This window comes from Ambystoma mexicanum, chromosome 4p (assembly GCF_040938575.1).
Source record: "Ambystoma mexicanum isolate Mex_15411 chromosome 4p, UKY_AmexF1_1, whole genome shotgun sequence".
Lineage (NCBI taxonomy): Eukaryota > Metazoa > Chordata > Amphibia > Caudata > Ambystomatidae > Ambystoma > Ambystoma mexicanum.
In genome coordinates, this window is record NC_090927.1 from 1,092,764,282 (window position 1) to 1,092,787,837 (window position 23,556).

At 44.1% G+C, this 23,556-nt stretch overlaps 1 protein-coding gene across 2 annotated transcripts in view; it reads left to right on the plus strand.

Moving 5' to 3' along the window:
• STX7 (syntaxin 7) overlaps nt 1–23,556 on the plus strand; it is a 415,618-nt gene that overhangs the window by 56,957 nt on the left and 335,105 nt on the right. The window contains exon 1 of one of the 2 annotated variants that reach the window (XM_069606680.1): nt 4,597–4,613. The exons of the other annotated variant lie outside the window; for it this stretch is intronic. The gene's annotated coding sequence lies outside the window, so the exon portion shown is untranslated. Of the gene's footprint in view, nt 1–4,596; nt 4,614–23,556 lie in introns of those variants that run through there. 2 annotated transcript variants of the gene reach the window in all.

The following is a 23,556-nucleotide window of genomic DNA, read 5'->3' on the forward strand; positions in this document are numbered from 1 at the left end:
AGGTAAAGTTGGAGGACCTCAGTAAACTTGTCAAACTGGATCTTCTTGCAAAGACCATGTAAAACGCTGCAACACATCATGGTGAAAAAAGACCTAAAAAATAAATTCACCTGGTTTTTTAGGCTGGCAATGTCTCATGCTCATTCATACGGGAGCAGGGTGCGGGCATGTCTCCTTATCTTGGTGGGTAGGTGGCCTTTGGTGCTTGTCGGTGTAAACCCTGGGAGTCCGATCCATTCCGTTGTCTTTCTGGTGCTGAGCACTGTATTTTTTAGGAGGGGGCACATGGCCGATCTACTGCTGGGAGGCCGATTGACGGCTGGGGCTGGCAGAGCCAGATTGCGTTATAAGGACCAGTAACGTAGCACAGTAGCCAGCTGTCCAGGGGGGGGTTTCGCCATTCTGCGCTGCTTTCTCAGGCCCCATGTAACGCTTCATCCTTTCTGCACTAAGGGACAAGAGAGGGAGATTGTTGGGAGGGTCTGGTGGGGGGAGGGATCTCTTCCCTTACACTACAATAGAGCTTTAGAAATAGGGCAGCTTGGTTAAAATATTAATGCATTTTACACGAGATCCGCACATTCGGCATATCCGATCCTATGTCATTGTCTGGATCATACCACCTCACTAAGGGGAGGACAGCTGTGTGTATTCTTTTTACTTTTCATAGCCCAGCACGTTCAAGCTTTTGGTCCTGGATTTGGTTACCATCTCACATTTCTTCACGCGCTTAATAGTGTCTCGCTGATACTTGGATGATGGGGGGGAGGGGATGGGTCCCTTTCGGCAGCCATTTTTGGCTTATCTTCTCTTCTCGATTGTTGTCTGGAGTAGCTTATCCTCTATTATTATTTTATTTCTTGTATAGCACCACATGCCCATGGGCCTCAGGGCGTGAGTGTTAAGCACACAAGTGGTCCGTTTTGGTTTCTAGTATGTTAACCTTATGGTTTGACCCCCACAGCAATTTCTAAGTTTGCCTCCTTTTGTTTCCATATATCGAATGGCACCCCAACATTCCTGCACATTGGCAGGCTTTGCCATGGCTAAACTGCTATCTCCTGGAATCACTTATCTAAGCCTACATAACATCGGGAACTCTTGAGCACATCTCAAGGCATCACACATCCATAACCTTTCTTATAATTAAACCCACAATGTATTACACTCCTAACTGAAAAGATAATTGATTTGTCCATTATGGATCGCTCCTGATACTTTTCATGACCGTTGTTAGTCTGAACCTATACTATGGCACATGCATCCCAGCTAATTCTACCACTCATTCCTCATGTTATTTTCTCCTCTCCTTGTCACCTTAGTCGTCTGTTCTCTCTCTGACTTTTTTCCTGCTGTTCCCAATTCAAATTCCTGCTCTTCTTTATCCTCATTTCCTTCTCACCCCATAGACCATGGTCTGCTTTGCACGCTGAGTGGGGGTGGGAGGGTCACAGTTCACTCACAGAGACAAGGTTCTGGTGCTCTTAAACCACTATGGTGGTGAGGTGCGCATTATAAAAGCTAATTAACATATGTGAAGGCATCATTAAGTATGACACAGACAACAGATTCAAGATTTAAAAGCAAATTAATTTTTAACTCAAATGTCAGGATGGTACAAGGCCTAACTTGCCCTATACCAAGGAGGGATTCCCTAAGGAAAGTCTGATTCAAAGAGATCAACAAAAGTCTGTCTGTGTCCAAAACCTATACTTGCCCTCACAAATAAAGCTAAACGATGTGTAGGAATGTCGATAATAAAAGAAATGGTGTTCTGAGCTTCTTCCAGCTCGCAGCTCTCTTCCAGCTCCCCTTACCCAAGTTCAAGAAAGTTCACCAAAAGTCTCAAAATGACCTTCTCACACTCAAGGTAATACTGTTCCATACAATCTTCGGGGTTCCATTCCCCAACTCCAAGGTCACACAGTTCATAACCAAGACCTTGAGGCTCTGTTCTCAAGACAGAATATGTAGTTCATCAGCTCTCGGGGTTCCCTTCCCCCAAGATTAGCAACCTGTCTTACAGGTTCAGTCTTTCAAAAGTTCTAAACAAATCTAGGTCCACTTGCCTCTCCTTCTGGTTTGTTTCAAAAGTTCATTTGTGGTACTTTTCTTTAGTTTGTTTCACAATGTATTTAGGTTCTCATAGCTCAGGGTTCACTGGTCTAAGCGCAGTATCAGACCATACAGTCCATCTATCGCAGGTCACGCAGCCAGGATGCCTAGGTTTTTCTGCCCACAGAGGTCCTTCTATACATGCTCCGATGTGCAGAGTTACCTTCGCTTAACTGCTCTTTTGTTGGCCTCTTGGCTTCAGATGCAGGTTCACACTTTTCTGTCGTCTGGTTAGCCTCTTGGCTCTGCCAAAACGTGTCACACAACTCTTGCCAGTCTTTGGCCTTGCCATACTTGATTTACTCTTAAAGTTCACTTTGTAGTGGTTGTGCCCATAGTGCACCTTTCTATGGCACTCTTTCACACTTGCACTTTCATATACGTAGCTTTCATGTGGACATTTCCTCTTTGGCTGTACCTTGTTTTGCCCATAGAAATTGTACTCCATTCCACATTATCATAAGCTTAATTACAAGGTTTCATTCAGTTCAGTATTCACTGAGCATTAGTTACGCTAGATTTCAAATTTTCCTTCTTCTCGCTATTCAATGTGCACTTGCTATATTTAATTCCAACTTTCCATTCGGTTTAGTATTCAAGATATGTTAATTATATTCAACTCTAGGTTTCCGTTCAGTTCGGTACTTGATATGCATTCACTTTGTTCAGTTTCAGGTTTCCGATCAGTTCCGTAATTTGTATGCATTCACTCGGTTCACAGTCAATCTTTCACGCAGTTCGGTGAATGTTACCTCACTCGCAGCCCGCTAAGCACGCCCCATTTAGCCAGTGCCTTTCCTTGACACTCGCCGGTCTCCAGCGTTGCTCGTCAGCAGCTCCTGCTGCTCCTGTCTTCTTCGGCGGTCAGTGAGCCAGCTTCTGGAGGTCCTGCTTGCCCAGAAGGGCGACGCGGATGTCGTCCCATTTTGCTTCCCTCTGTGATAACCGCAGCTCCTGCTTCTTCCTCGGCACGGAGGCTCCCTCTCTGGGCGGCTGGCTGGTTTCTCTGCAGGTCCCACTACGGCTGCCTACAACAAAAACGGGTCCCCCTGCTGGTCTTCTCCCCACAGGTCTCCCTGTTTCTCCCCTCTTCCGTGTTCTCTGACTCTTTATACACCTGCAACCTTCTAATGGGTTGCAGGTGTGAATTCTTAATTGAGTTTGCCGGACTATATTAAAGGGGACATGCCTGACTCTCGCCATGCTCTGCGGGCATCTTCCTCACCCCAGTACCAGAGTGGTAAAATGACAGCGTAGTGTTCATTCCTCTGTCTCCTCTTCTTCATCCCAGTACTTTCAAAGGTTGAATGGGGAAAAATGAGTGGTGAGGTCTTACAATAGCTCCTAAAGTACAGGGGGAGGTTAGGTTGGTCTTCAGTAGGGAAAGGGGGATACCATGTCTCGCCTTGTGCACCTTCCACTTTCTCACTCTGCATCTTCGATACTTATCATTCTTCCTGATGCTACTTTGATCAATGGAAATGGGTTAACATCCCACAAAGGCTTCTGAGACTATGGGTTCATTATGGAAGGGGGGAGTACTGCTTCTCCCTCAGGGCTGTCCTTTCCCCAACCCCCAAGGACCCTCCACCCAGGTGATCCTCCCTCGCTTTTCCACCCCCAGTGTCGGGATTCAAAAGCAATGGCCTTTTTCTGGTCACCTGAGAAGGGATCCAAAGGTGAGGAGATGTGAGGACGCCGTTGGGTTTCTCCCACATAACATTACATAACCTGTTGGGCAGAATTCTTGCTTTTTTATTCACATTGATTAAAATTGAAGCATATGTGTACGTGGTGAAAGAACTTGGGTTTTTGAGGGCAGTATCTGTTCACGCCTTTGATGGCAGCAATTGGAAATGGTGAGTAGCAAGGCTGTTGATGGTAATAATTGTTAATGCTCTGCATGCATAATCATTTGATGACCATATCTGGCAATGCAGAAATCATTTTCACTATGCAAATCCAAAACTGTTTTTCTCGATTGCCTGTTCTCCTGTCAGCAGAACCACTAAGTAGTGCAATTTGTTCTAATGTTCTGCAAAAAGGGAGGGGAATTAAGAACGATGATCACGCATAACCTTGTATTGGGATTGCTAGAAAGGACTGCTTCATTTTGGACTAATGGAAGACGTGGCACATGGTAACCCGTTGAGTAATAGCAAAGAGTTGTATCGTTTTAATTAAATAATTGCAATGCTTTTGATTGGCCGTATTTGATTTGAGTTCAATAAGAACCTGGAAACAATAGGTCTAATTCAGAAATCCTCAGGGTTTGTGGCATACTAGATAAACGGGAAGAATGCAAAGTCCTGCCACACTCGAAATGCACTGGTGAAAATGCAGTACTTGAAGTTCGAAGTTTAACGGTAAAAGCATGAAATTCTCACTCTGCATGAGGCATTAAATCTACAAATTGCAGGTTCTTTAAATTATTTTTCTTTATTCAGTTTTGGAAATTTAAGTTGCACTATTTTTTTACAGGTAGTGGAAGCTGCAAAGTAAGTAAATATTTTATTTTATATTTTCCTTTTTTAATGTATTGTGACAAGTCAGAATTATTTCAAAATTAATTAGACGATGAAATAAAGTGCAATGTGAACTAATTCTACTCCAGGTTATATCACGCAGGATAGCTGGATACCTTTATGTGATAGGGTGCAGCATGAATATGAAAGGTGGGAGAAATGTAGTAATTTTAAAATTAGCACAAAGATTTATTGTCCTGGGGAAGTTGGCCTCAACTGATCCCCGGAAAATAAAAAAATTGATTGCAACTCCTGAAGTAAAAGGCATGAGGTGAAAGTGTTAGTTACATTATGGCAGGTTGATGGGTAGCAAATAGAGACCCATTAGGTAGTACCCTGTATGTGGCTTTTTAAAACAATCTACGTAAATGCTTCTGGGTGAACAAACATTTTGCAGTGGATAGAACAATATGAATGAACGAGTTTCAAAGATTATTAGCGTTCTGTTGCATGAATGTAGGACTTTGAAGTCCCAGCTACACTGAGTTAAAAAAGGTAACTGTTATCATTCGACTAGTGAAGGTTCTTCGATCTGAGTACAAGTCTCTTATCTAAAAGAATAAGCTGCCCCAAACCAGAAAGAACTGGGAAGAGCTTACGAAAGTGGCATCTGCCAAAAGACACTATATAACTGCCTTGTATCCTGTTGTAGGGCCTCTGATAGCCGACTGCTATCTCCTTCTCTGATCTCAGGAGATGGCTGACTGAGGCTTTTTTCAACCTCTATATTATGATCACTCTGTTTCAAGTAACACATTTTAATCTTCCACAAAGTGGGGTCCTGATACAGGAAAAAGTGGCAACACTGCATACGTACCACAACAAGTAATGCATTGGAGTTTAATACTACTGTTTATTAGTGCAATAGTTAAACGGAAACAAGGTAAAGCTCCTGGATCTAATTTGATTCCAGGTGATGTGTTCTGGAGCAATTCTCTAATTTGTCGACTCTCTTCCTTCCTTTAACGTTTTAAACATAGAAAACTCTGTTTCCTTGTCTTGGCGCTCAGATGTAATTATCTCTATTGTTAAGAAGGGGAGAGCTTACCCATGGCAAACTACCGGCCTCTTTTCTTTACTTGACCAAACTTTCAAAATGTAGTGAAGAGTTCTTTTTGCGGGTTTTAAAGATTGGGCAGGCAATTAAATCTGATTTTCAGGGCGGTTTTAAGAATGGACTAGGCACAGTTACTATGCACAGCTGACAGGTTTGTTACTTCTCTCATTCGTTTTTAAATCATGAAATGTTAAAGAAGAAGCCCTTTATGTTTTTGTAGATTTTGAAGTTGCCTTTGGCGCAGTAGACAGAGAAAAACATTGGTAGGTTCTCAGAGAACTGGGCCCAAAAAACGAAGTTTATTTAAAGCACAACAAACACTTTATGCAGAGTCCACTTCAAGAGTTAGGTATTTTCTATCAGTGAATTAGTTATTTCCTGGTGAATAGGTGGTGGGTGTGGAGGGGGTAGAGGGGCATACAAGGTTGCATTTTGGTACCATTTCTATTTTTTATTGACACTAGCTGACAACCTTGAACCAAGAATTCGACTTTGACAATTATTGATGGGGGTGGGAATATATATTCTGCTTTATCCAGATGGGCCTCATTACACGGATGGAGGTGGACCAAGGTGCTATTAGCACCTTGGTCCATGCCGGTAAAATACCGGCACCGCCTTGGTGGAAAGGGGAATTACCGCCCTATTCCAAGGTTGGTGGGGCGGTAATTCCCCCTTCCCCCATTGCCCTTCCCCATTCCCATTTTTGCCCCATATGGCATGATGGGAATGGGGAAGGTGCTAATTACGGCACCGCAAATTGCGGTACCGTAATTAGCTCCCTGGTCCCTTTGCGGGTTGGTTTTTAACGCCTGCAAAAAGCAGGCGTTAAATCCCCCAACCCGCAAAGGGACCTCTTAGTAAGGCGATAAGGGTTTACCGGTACCGGTAAAATGCCGGTACCGGTAAACCCTTACCACCTACCGTGTAATGAGGCCCGATGTAGCCCTCATATCTAAATCCCCACACACTTTATGGCTATAGAGTAGTTCAGAAAAGAGTTTAAATTGGATAGAACTAATACCAAAACAGTGTCAATGGTGTGCAAACATACTCAAACCTTTGCACTGAACGGCGACAGGATCTGCTTAGTTAATGCGTTCATTTACTTGGTGTGATGTATTACTTAGTGTGATGAATCCCTTGTTGTCGTCACTTCTCCCCGGGAGGGGGACCCTTCCCATGGGGAAAGGGAGGTGTGGCCGCTACCCAATAGTCCTCCTGGGGGGGTAGTACTCGGTGGTAGGATCCCATGGGAGGGGATCCCCTCTGCAGGAGAAGGGAAGACTATCATGGGAGAGCGCGGTATGTCAACCACCATTCTGCCCTGCATTACCCACCACACGAACAGGACCCAAGCATCCCCATCAACTATGTCCCCTCTTTCTGCTGTTAGTTACTTATGCATAGTCGCTCTGTCTATAAGATAGACAATAATGAGATGAGGAAGAGTGAGGAAAGTAGGGGAATAGACGGCTCCACAAGTACTGACACGAAGAAGAGCAAGGCAATTAAGAGCCCTACGTGGAACCAAGGCAAACATACTAGCTATCCGAGATTCAAACGCTGATTAACCATGAAAACTGGCAAATGCATTTCCTCAGGGTCAATCCTGTCCCAGAGCAGCATCTAGCTGGGAAGCAACACTGCGCAGAGAGGACATGTTGCAGACCCGGACACCTGGAGAAGGAAGCTGGCTTCCGAAAAGGCAGAAAGGAGCCTATATTTACCTGAAGGCTCAAATAACTAACGTCTGGTGGCAGAAAGGAAGCCCACTGAGAGCGAGACCTGACATGCAGAGAGAAACCAGCGTGGCAGAGCCGCTGAGAGCAGACTGCAAGAGCCAAGGCAAAGCCAGAGAAGCTTGCCGGTATCGTGGAGGATCAGATCCCTCGTGGACCAAGTTAGAAGGCACACAGAGGCGGACCGGAAGACGCACAAACCCCTATAGGCTGTGGTTGGGAGGAAGTGGGGTACCATCTTTCTCATCCTAGAAGGACAGAACAGAGAAACGAAATGGAGACATATTGAGTGAGAGGGCACCCCAAAGAAACCAGCAGAGAAGACCATGCATAGCAGGTTAGTGAACTGGGCCTGATTGAAAGACGTTATAAACCTAAGAAGGGGGTCTGGGACCCACAAAGAGAAGTCGAGAGAAGACTAGGGGGGGGGGAAGAGAAATATTCTTTGGCAAAAGTCAAGAGTATAACAGAGGAGGAATGATATATCCTCTGGTAAAATTCAAGACCTCCATTGAAACTATTGAAGGAGAGCCTAAACAAGGTGTGGGTAAGGGAGATATTTCCCCCACCTTTGTGGAACTGTGAAGAATCACCTGAGGAGACCTGGGGAAGGGAGACTCCAACCCCCTAGTGTGGAACTTAACAGAAAAGCCTATTGAAGTCTAGGATAAGGAGGATATTCCCACATCATTTACGAACTGTCTGAAAACCATGCAGAAGGTGGGAGCCCTCCTTCTGGAATCGGGGTGTAACCCGGAAATAGGTTTGGGACACAGGACAGTGAACTATTTTGATTTTGACGGACGTCCTGACATCGTCCTTGGTTTTATTCCAGGTCGGACAACCCCTATTAGTTATAGGGACACAGAGTCTGCCCTTATTTTTCTGTTAAATGAATGTTTATGGGAACAGGCATGCCACCCTGGTCATCCTGTGTCTATTTCTGCACCCTTACATTAGGCATACCTTTCTTTTATAACAGTGGGTGTAATGACCAACTGAAACAAAGTGCTGTGGCAACTGCATCGCCTTATGCACAGTTTTGGAGGGATGCTATTCACAATGCCCTGGAAGAGTATAAAGCGATGGCGCGATCAGCAGCTGTCTAAATAGCACAGAACTATGAAGTGTCACGTTGATGGGAAGGCTGGGTTTCGCAGAATAAAAATTATAAAGACTGCTTTCAGCTATTCAACCTCTGCTCCATCTATGCTGTTCTATCTAAAGTAGCCATTTGTATGCTCTTCTGTGGTTGTTTTGAAACCTCTAGTCTTCTCTGTATGCTTGAAATGTAGTGCTGAGTTATTGTTACACAAAAGAATAGTGTGGTCCCTTTCCAATCTCTTTGTGGACAGCAATTAGAAATGGCTTACATTCAGACTCCACTCAGCCTTGTTCATCTTTTAGACTCTGAAATAATTCACTTGCCACTTTGTGCTAATTCATAGGGTGATCAGTTGGGCTGGTCTTGTGCTTTTTATTCTACCCACTTTTTGGATTACACACACATATATGGGGTTCAATATGCATGGTTTTGAGGACCGGTGTGGTACTCTGATCCTCACCGTATATGCAAAAGGATGGCGAACATATCTTGGTCAGATACTTTATTCACACTCATTAACATGTATCTTTTGTGAATGAATTGTATATCCAGAAGTGATGGAATGTAGCCCGTGAAATATTGTTAATTTCTGCTTTCAGTTGATACTGGCTCCTGAAGAAGGGGTAGAGCTCTGTTCTCCGGAAGGCGTAGAGCTCTGTTCAACAAAAGTAAAAAAAAAGAAATCTTCATCTAACAGTATTATAATTGAAAACGAATAGTTGGCTGTGTTCACAGCAAAAAGGCGAGCAGGGGACAGTGGAGTCCTTAATTTAGGATACCGTTTTTTTGTATGTTTGGGACAACCTCGTTTCAGGGTTGTTGCTTCCCCTGCACCCAAACTTGATTGGTAAGATTGTCTAATAGAGCTTTTAACCTCCTTAAGAGTAGGTGTGCAACAAACACAAGCATTTTTGTTGAGCCCTGGTACAAAGACTGTACACCCACAACTACCAGAATAGTAGTTGTTGATGGCTGGGCCCTGCTACACATTTTAAATTCAACAGACGCAAGTGTAAACATGTCTTTATATTTAAATATAAAAACTGTTGGGGTTTTGATTGAAAAAGAATGTTATAGATCTTTATTAACAAGGCTTGCCTAGGCATTCTCCCCATAGCAGTGTTCACCAGCAAATGGGCTCAAGGCAGTTCTAGGTTTTGCCACTCTGTGAAGATGTCCTTGAAACAGTTAGTCATTTCGTGTTTTTCTGCCTCGAGTACATTATTCAAAGGAGAAAAAGATTAAACCACACCTTAAGATCCATGGCAAAAGGTAGGCAGCGGTGGCACTGAGCTTTCTCAAAGACCTTAATCTGAAGAAACCTGTGTTGCCCTCGCCAATTTTCTTCACATCGCACTAATAGCTAGGAAGAGAGCAGGTAATTGGACTATGCTGTCTTCTGACTTTCAAATAAGGTTGTACTCGGTTGTCTTACAGTTGTCTGTGATGTTTGATGCTTATACTCTAATGAAAAGCCATTAAAATGCAATGCTTCGTATTGGATTACGTGTTCCTATCCTAAGCATTTTATCGATTGTATAATATGCAGTACTTTATTGACTGCAGATTTAGTATTTTATTTGCTATATACTATTCTATTGTTAGTGTTGGATGAATCTATTTCTTCTTGTTTGTATTTATTGTGTGCTTTTGATGGCTTATTGCCGCAGCTTTGTCAAATGGGAAATGTGTGAACAGAATATAGCATCACTGTGTTGCTGAGCGAGTGTGGTAAGAAACTCTATATGACTAAGCAGACCGAGAATGTAGAACTCTGGCTATGTACGTAATCCACAGACCCATTACATCAAACGATAGGACTGATCAAGCCAGATGGACATTGCATAATATTTACTAGCTGTTTGACTATTCGGGCCAAGAGACTACTTGGGTATCGGTGAAGATGTGCATTATGCATAGAACACCCACCAACCTACTCTGCCCTTTGCCCCATCCCGCCATCTCGCTCTCCATCCCTCTGCACCTCTCGGGGCATAATCGACTTCCAGCCTCAATACATCTTGCAGACCGTGGACATTTCTGTCCGCCATCAGTTGAGATGATATCCAGGAGATGAACAGACTCCTTCAGTTGGAAGGCATAGTGATACTTGTTGTTACATTGAAGACCAGGACAATAATACATGCCTACATGTAGTGCATGCCATTCCCTCAGAGCCCTTCCGTGGCCTGTCGAAATGCTAATCCTTGATGCAGAGGAATTAGTGCAAGATCTAGGAATATGGAAAGTTTGACTCTGGAAGGAGATAGTTCCCAACTCTTGGACAGGATTGTGCTGTATATACAGACTCCTCCAATGCAACGAGGCTAATAGTGAGAGAAACCTGTCAGGGCTCCACATTCTTGCAGGTGAGGGCCAAGTTCCTTTTAATTCAAACTTCACATAAAAAGTTAGCACCGTCTGTATACAGTGTTGCCACTTTTCCCAAGATCAGGACCCCATGTGCTGACCAGGGTACACTTTAACTGGTCCACAGGTTGGCAGTATTTCCCTCAACACATTCACATAATGGAACCAAGTAGCTTGTCTTGCTGGAAAGACCAGAGTCTCCTCTCGTGCGAGTTTATCCACTCACTGTCTGTGGCACAGCATGCGTGGCTGTTTGTGCCAGATTCCTGTCTATGGCACAGCTTCTGGGCAAAGGAAATCCTCGCACATGGACCCATTCACTATGGTTGTGGGTCTGTCTGGTGGATGCATGGTCTTTCAGGAGAGTCTCTCGGCGCATCTGCCCTACACCATGCACTCACCACACCAGTTGTAATGCCAGGGCCTGCATTAACTCTGTTTTCCACTACAGAATTGTTATTTGCATGGAACGGCCTCTGCATTCCCTGTGCCATGCTGCCATCTTGCAAACGTGCTACCAAGTGACCTGGGAGGAGGAGGTTTCCAGGTCGCGTATTGGCCTTTTTCTTTTGGTTTTACCAACTGCTCCCTGATCACTGAAGTCCCTGGAGGCACTGCACGGCGACGCCTGTGCGCGTTTTTAGTGGTGAGATTGTTGGGCGCCTGGAGCTCGAAGTTCACATTGGCATCTTGGGCTTCTGCTGCCCAATCGCGCCACAGAGGGCACTTCAAACTCCTATTGTTGATGTGCTCGACGCATTTGTGTCTGAACCCACTCCTCATGAGGAGACTCGCCATAGTGTAGGGGTTTGATTCAATTGGTCACCTAGAAGCACCGTCCTGTTGAACATCTATCCTATGTCTGCTAATGTCGGGTGTACATTAAAAGAAAGGAATGGAGCAAGGATTGTGCAACCTGTGGATACCCCATTAGGAAATGAGAATTTGCCGATCGAGTTGGTTAACTGTTGATGTTTTGAATACAGAAGTGGACCGGCCTATCGGGAACTCGGGTGATTTCCTAAAAGGCTACTTCCTCAGTAAGTCTGAGGGGCCACTGGGGAACAAAAAAGATTTTGAATGTGCTGAAGAGGTTTGCTGCTCAGTGCAGTGCACTCTCTTACAGCTTGACAAATGCCGCAGAAAGCATACTGATTCGAGATGCTTGCCTGTTTACCTGCTTCTATGTTCTTCACCATCAGGATATTCACAAAATCTTTGCGTCAAAGGGGCCCATTTCTTTCTTAGCAAAATTAGCTACAGTTGTGTCGCTAATCAAGATGACAATGGTTAATTAATGCCCCTGTTTAAAGTGCACTAATTTCGAATTATACAATTGGTGAACATTCTGTCAGTTTTACTTACAATTTCGAATTGAAGCTGAGATGTTCCTGTCCAGACCCAAGCCTGTCCCCAGCCCACCCCACACCAGCCTGAAGTCCAGCCAATTGCCCAGCCCGGCGTGGGGCCCAGCTAAGACTTGTGATGTCCGTTCTGCCAAGACGTCAGCCCAGGACTTGTCCTGGCTTAGAGCCCTGCCCATGGCGCAGAACAGCCCCACATCATGCCTAAGCCATTTGTTAGCCCAGCCCATGTCTGAGCCGGCACCGTGTCCTAATGCCATTTTGCCCAGAGTCCTGCCCCACTCATGATCAACCCGGATCCCTGTCTACAGCCCATCCTCAACAGGAACCTAACCCTAATTTAAGATCATGGAACTTTTTCTTGATCTAATAAATTGTATAATTTGAAATGATTCGTTTGCACATATGTGTAAATGTTACCCATTCCATTTGGGGAAATGATGGTCCAGTCTGCTTTTTTTCCTGAGCATTTTGATACTCTGCATTATAATCCAGGTCCTGTCTAAAAGCCCCAGAATAAAAAAAAAAATACAAAAAATACAGGGCTGGACTACCATCTGCAGAATGAAAGTTGGCATGTATAGTTCACAGAACAGTTGCAGGTTTTAAATGTTTGCTTAAAATATAATGGGTGTGTTCTGTATTGGAATTGTTAGCGGCTGCATGAGCCTGCCCTGGAGTACCGTAAGAACACGTAGGACCAATTTCTTTTGATGTGCTGTTTTTTTTAGTTCATTTGTCACTGTTCAGCTGTAGCGATCATAGGATCATACGCTCGTGTTGTCCTCTTTTTGGCGGCTTTGTTGTATGGCATGTAGAGATCCCTGCATGACACATTTCTCTGCGGAAATGTGGGACATTGGTTGTGGCTGTGTGTAGAAGATTGTGAAATCTTATCGCTTAGTTGACAAAGCAAATATTTCTTTAGTTTTCCACTCCCATGGTACGGCTCGTTCGCTTTCCAGAAATGGAGGGAAGTCACCTTGACAGGCTTGTTGCTGTTACTATCTTTAAATGCACTCCACTAATGAGCACCTGTCGTGGTGATCGCTGTTACTTTAAATGCTGTATGGCTGCAGCATGAGCCAACTAATTCTTCTGTAGTCGATATCAAGAAAACCACACCTGGCTCCTGAAATTGACACCCAAAGACAGGCGATTAGCAGCAATAAAAACCAAGATCCCGAATTAAAGGCTGTGGCTCTGTCAGTGTTTCCAACATTATTGAAACCTACCTCTACGTTATCACTATACACCATCCTCATCCTATTGAAGGAACCAAACCATACCTGTCAAACTCCCATTTTACATTTCCGCCTGTAATATATATTTGTGTATATTTTGGCAGTGTTGGAAAAATATGCACACCACATTGTTTTGTAGGTTTTTGTCTTGATGTTTCAATAATTTCATTTTGTGAGATGCTGAATAACTTTTTTGGGCTTTCCCTACCAAAACAATTTGGATTGAAAGTGCAATACTATTGCATTAACCCATCATTTAAATTCTCTTTAATCCACTTTCAATGTATAAATGCCTTTGGTATTCATTGTATTGCATGTGGTTTACTATGGGCTTCATGCACCCGAAATATGTTAATCCGTAATCCTTGTTGGTTTAGGATTAACTAACAAAAATCCCAAAACGATGCAATCAAAAATAATCCTTAAAAAATGCACTTGCATTGCTTTAGGATTACATTTGCCATGATGATAATCCTTATTGTTTTAGGATTTAAAAAATCCCAAAACATTGTCATCTCCAAATAATCCCTTTAAAAAAACACAGCTGCATTGTTGTAGGATTACTTCTGGATTGCTACGCTCGATCTGTCTTCCCTTTTTGGGGTGTTTAAATCTAAAAATAATGTTGATAAGAATCCAAACAAGAAATCCCTTACTTGTAGCATAAACCTGTGAATAGGGCCAATTAATAATACACTGACTCTAAATGTACCTGAATACCACATTGTGTAATCAATGACAATGAAAGATGAACTACATTTCCCTTCAGAGACATTTTTTATTTTGTGTATAATGTCAAATGTTGACCTTACGTTTGATTTAAAACCCATGAAGAGCATATTGGGTACACTTTAATTTCCACAAGAGAGATCACTTTCTTGTAAGTGTAACCCCCAGTGCTCCAGATAAGATTTTGAGGTGGGAGTATTTTACACATGATTTTTCAAATTGGAGATTAAAAATGAGTTTTCTCCTCTGCAAGAGAGTAAAACATATCCAACACATACACCCAATGCATACGTAAAATCAGACCCGTAGACCAAAAGTGTTGTAGATCAAAGTTGTCTGGCTTGTGCAGAGCCCTTCACTCCACATGCAAATGGCACATCCCGTCTGAGCACATAGTAACAGCACATCACTCCGCTTGATAATGGCATATATCCTCCCTGAACATGCTAGCTATGCATCTCCTCTTGACACATACTAACGAGTACGACACGTACTCTGTGCACATGGTAAAGGCACATCTCCTTTCAGCATTTTCAGAGATGTGCTGTCAGCATTTGAAGAGCAAATTTGGGTAATTCGCATTTGTAAATTACACCTTTACACCGTCTGCATGCTAACAGCACATCTCTATGCATATGCTAATGGCAGACATTGTTTTCACGTATTGATAGAACATGTTCTGTTTAGCAAGCCTGATATTTGCACACATTGACAGGACATATCTCTACCCATAGCAACCTAAAATCTCTTCTCTGCGCATGCTATTGGCACATCTCTTCTCGTCTGCTAATGGTACATCTACTCTGCGCACATACTAGTGGGACAGCTCTCTATACATGCGTGCTAACTGCGTGCATGTGATGAGGAGATGTGCATGCTGACGGCATGCCTTCTGTACACACATGCTAATGGGACATACCCTCTCTGCACATGCTAACTGCACATCCCATCCCTGCACGTACTAACTGCACATCCTGTGCAGCGACGGGATGTGCAGTTAGCATGTGCAGAGACAAGATGTGGAGTTTGCACATGTTAACAGCACATCTCGGCTCTGCATGCAAATTGCACTTCTGTTCCATGGCCCGTGCAAATGAGACATCTTTACTAAGTACATATTTATTTGCTTTTGTATAGTGCACTTGCAGTCTGGGGGCATCGAGGTGCTGTTACAAGAATTTGTTGGAATTTTGATTCAGAGGTTAGAGAGGTGACCAGAGGTCTCTTGATTACACAGATACAAATATAGTTACATACAGATGCATGTTATATGTTTTGCTGTTACAGACTGATATAATTTTCATTTCAAACAAAAAGCTTGGTTTTAATAGCTTTGCGGAATGCTTGGTGGGACTCGATCATGCTTACGTGAGGGGCGACACTTCTTCTCTGCATCTCCTCTCTGCCAGTCTTAACGGCAGTGCTCCCTTCTGCACAGGCTAATGTTGGCAAAGCACATGCTAACGTTGCATCCAAAGAAAGGGTGGAAAGCTACTGGGCAGGAGGGCGGCCTGCACTTACCAAGTTCCAATTACCTGACACAGCTTTGATGGGTGTGGCGCAGAGGGAAGACAGCAGAGGAGTCGCTTCTTTCTTACAAGAAATGCAATAATGAAGAATGACTATCAGTGCTGGAAATGGCCAAACTGTACTGGGGCCAAATGTACCTTATATTTTCTCCCCCCCCTTTCCTTATTCAGCTTGACTCTAACATGTCCTCACCAGCCCCCAGCACAATGTCCAACAGTGCTCCCCTGGCATTCTGCTCGTTTTTGCTGTAATAAATCGAGTACCATTCGAAATGGGATAATAACTGTTAACACAGTGCTTAAAAGCTGAAGGAATTTGGCTAAAAGCGCTATGTAAGAACACATACTCCCTTTCCACATGTTAGTGGCATAGCCTCCGTACACATGCAGCAGCACATCTCCTCTCTGCACATGCTAACAGAACATCCCTTTTCTGCATGTGCCAGTAGCACATGGCCTCCCTGCATGTGCTATTGGCAAATATATTCAGTTCAGGCTAATGGAAGTGTTCATCCCTGCATGGGGTAATGGCCCATCCCTCGTGGTATAGCCCAACTGCAAGGGCACGTGTTACTACAGCCAGCATAACTTTATAAATTATACATTACAGAGCAGTTTTGTAACGGGCCATGGTGCAGCAAGTAACAGAATAATTGCAGATGTGTTGGCTCCCGCCCCTTCATTTCAGCACTTTGAGGGGAGAGGTGGGGGTGGCTGGTGGCTTGTGAGAGTAAGCCGACCTACCTGACCTCCCTCCCATGAGGGGTGCAACAAAACCTACATTTTGGGGGGGCGCGAGAGGGGGGGATTAAGTAGTGATGGGAGGGGCCACTTCAGAAAACTGGAAGGGCAAACTTGGAGGCTCAGCCCCCACTGTTCTACCCCTTGACCCCCCCATGGTCTGGTGGTGGGGACCAACTATCGAATAGTATATTTTAAAGTGCAATATGCAGAGAGGTGATGGAAGACTTTCTTGAAAGTAACAGCTTTAAAGTTTTACTGCGTTTGTTCAAGTACATTTTCTGACAAAACACAGTAAATCTTTAACACCGCCAGTTTCGGGGATTGGCTTCCCCCACCTCTCTGCAATTCAAAATGCAAGTGCGCACATCCAAGGGTGCACATAGGCTAAAATTTAGGTGGGGGCTAACCCTTCAAATGTTGGGAGAGGCACTAACTTCAGAGACTGTGGAGGAATGGGAAACTTGCTTGTGTAGGGCATCTAACTTCATTACTCATTGTAATAAAACTATTCTAGTGCAGTTTCAATGTTACAATCCGTTAACTGCTCTCTCCTTTGAGTCTGAAACACCCACTTCTTGAAGAACCTGAAGGTCCTAGAACGTGTGAAAATGGCAGATGGTGTGCAATGAAAGATCAAATATCATAGCATAACAGGACATTGCGGCAGTACTCTGAACGAGCCAAGCACCTTCAGTGGCTGGTAGCAAATGGGGAGGACATGTAATGTTGGTTCTACCACAGTACACTATACTAGAATCTCTGGTGCACTGACTGTCTGATGAGACTATGTCTGCCTTTCAAATCCAGTGTTACAAGAATGGGGGAGGGCCAGTGCAGCAATAATGCAATTCTTTGCAGCAGTATTGGTGCACTAGCAGAGCAGCACCAAGGTACACTAATGTGTCCATATACACTTATTAAAACTGTCCTATTGTTAGTGTGTAAACTTAATCATTTATAAGCACTCCAATTTTTGCAGTTGGAAGTCGGGTAAGATTAGCGTTAAACAGCAAAGCTGGGACTTTAACCAGCTCTTGGGTGTCAAGACCTACAATAATACTGTCCTATAGAGTTTACTTCCAAAATGAACAAATTGCATAGTAACGCATCATGACAACCTGTAAATCCTTATAGCAGCATTTTGTGCCAAAATAATATCACTGTACCTTTTTTATTTTCCACATCCTGAATGGAAAACTATAAGATGCAAAAGAAAGGCAAAACATCCTGATTTACCCACTTTATTTTCAGCGCTTTAAAAACACACAAAAAAAATAAGTTGTGCCATAAACTCATTTAGTTTTGGAGATTCGTCACAAACCTCCAGCGTGTTCTTATGTATGGTTAAAGAACATTCAACTAAGGACATCAAAGCAAACTTTACTTTTTAGCATATCAAGCTATTAGACGTTATGGGTATGAACACATTTTAAAAGGGTGCATGCTTTTAGTCTCGGGAGGATAGCTCGGCGGCAACTTGCTTGACTTGGAAGCAAGACATGGAGCAACACAAGTTCGATTTCCCCGGGTCCATGCTTAGAAACCTCTGGTATTAAGCACGTTATAAATACCAATTACAATTACTGTCAGAAAAACACACATACACACATACAAACGTACGTTCAGAGATCCCTGTTACAACATATCCTACCTCCTCAGAACCCTAACATGTGAAAAGAAATTACTTGTAAGTACTCTGCAGAAAGTGTTTACTTTGGAATATAACCTCAGCCTTAAAAAAGACATTGCCCTCCCATATGTCATGAGTAACTTTTAAAGGTTTGTGTGCTGGAGAAGGGGGACGGGGGGGTTCGGCAACATGAAAAAATAAAATTAAAAAAAAGTAACATCATCCAAAATCTCCAAAAATACTTCAAGAAGGACAGTTTTTTAAAAAGAGCAGAGAACGAAATGAAATCCGAAAGTTATTCTTGCACAGAAAAGATGACATTATTCAGACAGAAGAAAGCAAGAAAGAATTGAGAAATACATTGTTGCAAACCCATACTGGCGCGCAGCTTTATAGTCCATCCCCCTCCTGACAGACAGTTCTTTGACCCAGTCTGTTATTCAGTTTGGCATTAGAAGAGGACTGCCCCCTAAACAAAACCATCACCACGTTCCGGGTAGGTTTGCATGCGTGATGTGTGATTAGTGATTTCTCGGTCCAATAACTCCCTGACGTTACAAGTGGCATCCAGTGATTATGCTGCAAAATGGATGAGCCCTAGCACACCTTTCCAAAACACATTAACAACTTTTTCACGAAGCAGACATCCTTCAATCAATGCGAAACATGTCTGTGTGTAATCTGTGTGCCACCCGGGCTCAGCATGCAACTTTCCATATCATCAATGCGAAACATGTCTGTGTGTAACCTGTGTGCCACCCGGGCTCAGCATGCAACTTTCCATATCATACTGTAGACGCTACAATGTGAAGTGCCAGAGACGCTTTAAAGAGCAGAGTGCACAGATGCACGGACACACTCCACTCAGTCCGGGTGGGTAGCTCACAAGTTAGGCACTCACCTCGGCCCAGCGTAGCCTTATTTTACCAATGTCAATGAATTGGGCCTTAAGCACCTAGCATTTGCATTTCGAGGTGGGTGAATTTGTGTGGCTGCGGCATTAAGTGCTATATACAATCGGACTATTGTTCAGTCATTCCAAAAAGACTGTAGGCAGGTGGGTGACTTCATAATCCAGTAGAGGATTGTGAGGTTTGTAATGTACTGCACACCTCGCCTCACCTTTTTGGCATTTACCTCCTCTCTGCCGGCCCCACAAAAAAAAACTATCCTGTCCGGCAGGGCGTTATATTTTACTCTTAAAACTCTAAAAGAGTATAAGACACAAATAGAATAAATAATTACATTGACATATAGTCCATACAGTTGCACATCAATTTTTGGAGAATATTCACAAAGTTATGAACGTGAACAACTTGAAATGCGAACCCTCGCTCTGTCTTAAAGCGTCCCTGCTGCTCACCTTGGCTGATTTTGATGTTGGTTTGAGGAAAGGCTTGTGTGGAAAGGAAAGTTGCGAGGAGAAGGGCGCACGCGTCCCAGCTGCCCGGCATGACTATTGGATGTGAGGGAGGGCGGGCGCGTCGAAGAGGGTCGGTGCGGGGCTGGGGTTGCTGGGCTCACTTCACCGAAGCAGATCAGCTGGAGCACACACCGCCGCACCCTCCCTGGAAACTGCGAGTTTACAAATGACAGGCTGGGAAGGGAGGCCGGAGAGGCCCTGTGCAATGTTATGCGCTGTATCCCCCTGAGGAAACAGATATACGCCAGAGCTGGCTGCTAGCCCGATTATCACCAACACCCACTTGGCGCCCAGAAGTGCCATGGCGCGCTTTCTCTTTTAAAATAAGAGGGGGAACATGTCAGAAATGCGGTTTATTTGATTTAATTAATGTACATGCCTTGAAGGCGGTTTCTTTTTTCAAGTGTAACTGAGAAGACTTTTAAAACAATATAAGGATTGCAGACACTCTTTAGTTGGAGTGGCAGACACGGGCAATACACGCTGTGGAATGACACTTTGTACGATTTTTAAATTAGAGACGTTGCACATGACATGGGCCTGATTTTCAGAATCAGGTTTGCATCCATTATCGTTGTTGTGCTTGCACGGGGTCTCCCGCTCCTGGCCCCTCTCCTGCCCCCTCTGGCTTCATTTTATGCATCGTTGAGAATAGATAGTTCTGTGAGGGGCACTTCTCTAATCCAGCGCAATATAAATAATCTATCATATCATATTGTGTTGCTCGCGTGCTAAGCTGCTGACGAAAGAAACACTACAGTGCCATCTAGTGGTGGAAAGTATTTTTTTGATGAATAAATTGAGCGTACAGGGTACGTTGTAGAAAATGAAGTCATCCTTATCGGCCATAATTACATGTGTAAAAAGGCACGAAACTTATCTTGAGGGCTGATGACCCCTCTATCAAGCCCACCCATGCCTAGCTTTTTTTATTTTTTATAAAACATTTTCTTGTTTTTTGAACAAATAACACAACAACCAAAAGGCTTTGGATGGAGACCACCAAAGCCAGCAACTAAATTGAACATTAATGAGGGTCTCAAGTACAAACAGTATTAATGAGCATTATTACAGCGTCTATTACACAGTTATGACATTGATCCGGACATTGGGTGTTCTTGCCGGACTAATTAACCGGCTAATGAGTATCTTCCCACCTCTGCCAGATTTTTCATGCTTTCCCCGGGCAACCTCTAGCGGTGTACCCTCTGTGCTCCATCGCTATGCAAATGCAAATGTCCACATCCGTGGACCATTTTTCAAATCTTGGTGTTACACTAGATCCCCATAGCTGTGCTATATTTCTCTTAATCAGCGCCGTAGTTGTGGACAGAAATAGTTTCTCATATCGTGACAATACGCCATCCTCTTTCACACCTAACAGCAACAGTTTTGGTTCTCAGGGGATCGTCCTGCCCATGACACGTGATGGCTCATTACAGCATGCATGTCTGCCAATATTTCTGGATGTGAGCACACTCCCATAAAATGTGGAAGAAAGTACCCTCCTTGCTTTTACAGCGCAGACAGTGGGAATCCAATGTTTTCCCCCATCGGTAGAGTGACATTCTTGGATAATATATCTGATGTAGTACCTTCAGTTGGATAAGCCTGAGCCTGGACGAGATAGCTATCTCCCGGGGAACATCAGTACCGTGATCCAGTCTCCTGCCTGGATAATGCCTACATCCCTCTCCCATTTGGATTTCAGACTCGACAGCTCAGCAAAAGAGGTTATAGCATTGTACATGACTGACGTTATCAATGTTACGTTCTATTGGTGTAGACTCGGGCATGTTGGTCAATGCTGAGAGGTGAGTTTGTAATGCATGTTTCAATTGCGTGTAATGATATTGTTCAGAGAGTGGGAGGCAGAAGTGGGTTTTTGAAGTTTCAAATGGACTATTCTATCTTCTTTCACCACGTCAGCAATTTTCAAAATCCCATGCTTCATCCATATGGGCCACTTAGGGAGTGTATTTATCTCCGGGATGTTCATATTAGGCCACAATGGTTGTATGGGGGTTCGTTTTTTGTCCCATCCCATGAATTTGTGTGATTCAACCCATATTTGCGCAATGTGCGTTAACATGGATGGTTGGGTTCTGTGGCCAATCTCTCGGTAGATATACTCTACGGGATGTTTCCCAGGTAGGTTAGTGTTTACCCTCCTTATATGTGGTAGTGATGTGTCTCCATGCATCATATCATGTATAACTGCCATCTTGCTGGCCCAGTAGAATGTTTGCAGGCGGGGCAGTCCGATCCCACCCTCCCATATAGATCTCTGAAGGGTAGCGAGTGCTATACGCGGGTGTCCACCGCACCAGAGTAGTTTCCTGAGATTGCAATCTATTTTGTGAAATTCGCTTTGCGGTATGTGTAGTGATGGGGGGGGGTTCTGCAATACATAGAGGAAGCGTGGGAGGGCCATCATTTTGTAAAGCGCTGCTCTCCCTAGCAGGGACAGTGGCAGGGCAGTCCAGTGGCGAGCATCCTCCGAGAAAAGCTCCACCACCGGGGGCAGGTTTTTGGGTACATAGTCGTTGAGATCTCTAGTAATCTGTATACCCAGGTATCTAAACTGCCTCGTCAAGGGTAATCAGCTGGTACTGTATCCTCCAGTCCTCCTTTTGGATATAGTATGGATTTGGCCCAGTTTACACGTAGGCCACTAAAAGCGCTATACCTCTCTAGCAAGTGTGTTACAATGGTGCAGGAGTTAATCAGGTCTTTAAGTATATCAGCAGGTCATCTGGATACAAGGAGATCTTATTTTCCCAGCCAACTGACCATTGAAAGCCGTGCCACGTCTCTGAGGTTCTCAAGAGTATGGCGAGGGGTTTGATCGCAAAATGCAAAGATCATTGCTGACAGAGGGCACCCTTGCCTCGTCCCCTTCCCCAATACGAAGGGATGTGATGGCCACCCATTGACTCTCGTTACCGCTTGTGGGGAGTTATAGAAGCTTTACCCTGCTCATAAACTGTGTACTGAAACACATGCAGTGTAGTATTTCCTAGATCTCCTCCCAATACACTGAATCAAAGGCTTTTTTGAAGTCCACTGCAAGCAGGGCCAGGGGACCTCGGAGTGTGGGTCTCTTTCCAGTGCTGTGTGCAGCCTATGTATGTTCATAGGGTAGATGTCTGCGGCATAAAGCCGCATTGGTATGGATGGATTTGTGACGGTATGACCTGCTGCAGCCCATTAGCCAGTACTTTTGCTAATAATTTGGTTTCACTGTTAATTAGGGAGATTGGCCTGTACGAGCTGCACCTATCAGGGGGCTTATCTGTTTTCAGTATCACTATTATGGTGGCTTTTCTAAGGTCCGGGGGTAGGCAGCCGTGTTCACGTGAATGTAGGTACATACGTAGTAAATGTGGGACAATCTCATTCGCACCCATTTGCCGCCATACCGCTATCGGGAAACCATTTGGTCCCAGGGTTTTCCCAGTTTGGAGTTCTGACATGGCGGCAGTCAACTCTTCTTCTGTGAGGTCTTTTTCAAGAAGACGATGCTGGTCATCGTTCATGGTGGGGAGGATGATCTCGTCAGGATCGACGTGTCATCAGGGGAGAGTGATGCTTTATGCAGGTCGGCGTAATATGTGGCAAAGCCTTCTGCTATGTCCTGATCTACTAGGATCGGTCATTATTTTCGGATCTAATCATTCTGACCTGACTGTGGCCCTCATCTCTGCGTTCCAGCCCTGCCAGCATTTTGCCAGCTTTATCTCCGGTTTCATACACTCTAGCACGCATTGCTCTGTGCGCCTGCCTGGCATTATCCAAAGCTATGTTTTGTAAATGTTTCTGCGCTAGTAGGAGTGTCTGGTTAGTTTCGGGTTGGTCACTATCTAGGTGATTTTCATCCGCCCTTTCCACCTGCCTTTCGGCTTCTCTTAGTGTGTTTTAATGTTTCTTTTTATGAGATGTGGTCCAAGATATAAGTTCCCCTCTGAGCACTGTCTTG